The following is a 2107-nucleotide window of genomic DNA, read 5'->3' on the forward strand; positions in this document are numbered from 1 at the left end:
TTCTCAGCAATATACCGGTCATCCGACAAAAACTAAACAGATAATTGTTGAAGCTAAAGATATTAAACACCAAATGAACCTAACACATATTTACAGAACATTTTACCCAAATACAAAAGAATACACCTTCTCAGCATTTCATGTACCTTTTCCCAAAACTGATCCCGTACTTGGACACAAAGTCTCAACCAATACAAGAAAACTGAAATAATATCCTGCATCCTATCTGACCAACACAACTAAAGGTGCATATTAACAACAACAGAAAGTCTATAAATACATGGAAAATAGCAATTCACTGTTGAATGTAAAATGGGGAATCAAAGATGGCAGTGACTGTCTTTCTACCCACTCTGAGAGATTGGGGGTGCTGCCTCCGGTGGAGCTATGTGCTTCGGCAACTGAGCCAAACCCAGGGGCCTCCTGATAACCCCAGCTTTGTGGAGTCTGTGGATAACTACCAGTTTGTGGTGCATCTGTTCCCCTCTACCAAAATCCCAGTGCCACCAAAGCATAAACATTATCCCACTCCCAGTGGCTTGCAGCCTCCCAGAGATCCCCCTCCCAACTTGCCCTACTTTGTTCGACAATTCCCGGATGCATAACATCCCTGTCTACAAGGACATTACACATGGTAACCGAGAGATGACTGTGATCCGTAAGGTGAAGGGGAACATCTGGGCTCTACAAAAGGAAGTGGAAGAGTTTCTGAGCCCACAGCTCGGAAGAACACCTATCACCCAGATTAATGAGGTGACAGGGACTCTTCGAATCAAGGGCTGCTTTGATGAGCAGCTTAAAGCCTGGCTTCTTGAGAAAGGCTTCTGAGATATGATGATCAGCCCCATGGCAGTTTCTCCACAGACTGGCATTCAGAGAGGAAGTGGATTGGAGTCTCTGGAATGGGATTCAAAAGTATCTAAAGAGATTTGAGATTAGTCCTTGCTTCATAAAGAGGAAAAAGACCTTGGTTTTTAAGTGTCCACTTGAGGAGAGCTATTCAATGTGGGACCCCACAAGACACAGTCAAGCTAGCAAGAGACATCAACTGCTGTCTCTTTAAACTGTGGTGCATTTTTTAGGTGAGCCATTCTGGAAACAACCACCCAACCCTGTTCTGGGGACTTCACAGGACAGACCCATTAGAGACATGCATCCTTCATTTTCCAGACTAGTCTTGTTAGCAAATGTGGAAAACATACACAGACAACACAGGACAATGACATGGACTGCAATGGTCAAGACAGACAAAAGAATATCTTAGGTTCTGAGTGTGTATAATAGCGTTGGGAACATCACCCTGTCCTGGAATCAGCTTTATAGAAGTTTGAAGACAAGAAAAGAAGTCTTTTAATCCTGCTATCTCATCCAATATCAGCCACTTGTCCAACTTCACCATTAAATTGGTTAAGCAGCAAAAAAAAAAAAAAAAAAAAAATGGGTCAAGGCAGAAATTAAGAAAGAAATTAGAGATCTGCTAGAATTAAATGAAAATGAATACACAACATAACCTGTGGAGACAATGAAGGTGGTTCTAAGAGACAAGTTCATAGCACTGAGTGCCTACATTTTAAAAACTGATTACATACTAGCAACTTAAAAGAACATCTGAAAGCTCTAAAACAAAAAGAAATCACACCTAAAAGTCAATAGACAACAGGAAATGAAATTATCAGTCTCAGTGTTGGAATCAATAAAACACACACACAAAGACAAGAATCAATGAAACAAAGTTTTTGAGAAAATCGGTGATATTGAAAAATACCCATTCCTTGCTCTCATATCTGTCCTTCCACCATCTCGACCATCCCATTCCCTCAAGTTCTCTTCCACCCTCCTTCTCCCTTCCTCTACTCCCTGCCCTCCTGCTCCTAAATTTTTGTCTGATTCCAATTTCCAGGTGGGTCTATATATGTTTTTTGGGGGGCTCACCTTATTACTTAGTTTCTCTAGGATCCTGACGTATAGGCTCATTGCCCTTTGTTTATGACTACTAGTATCCACTTATGAGTGAGTACATACCATATTTGTTTTTTGAGGTCTGGGCTCCCTCACTCAGGATGATGTTTTCTAATTCCATCTATTTGCATGCAAAATTCAAGATGTC

The 2107-nt window shown here is 41.2% G+C and overlaps 1 pseudogene; it reads left to right on the forward strand.

Annotated features, from left to right (window-relative positions):
* Window positions 1–326: 326 nt before the first annotated feature.
* Window positions 327–828, forward strand: LOC101983941 (annotated as a pseudogene).
* Window positions 829–2107: the final 1279 nt, after the last annotated feature.

The sequence above is a fragment of the Microtus ochrogaster genome, chromosome 2, assembly GCF_000317375.1.
Source record: "Microtus ochrogaster isolate Prairie Vole_2 chromosome 2, MicOch1.0, whole genome shotgun sequence".
Classification (NCBI taxonomy): Eukaryota; Metazoa; Chordata; class Mammalia; order Rodentia; family Cricetidae; genus Microtus; species Microtus ochrogaster.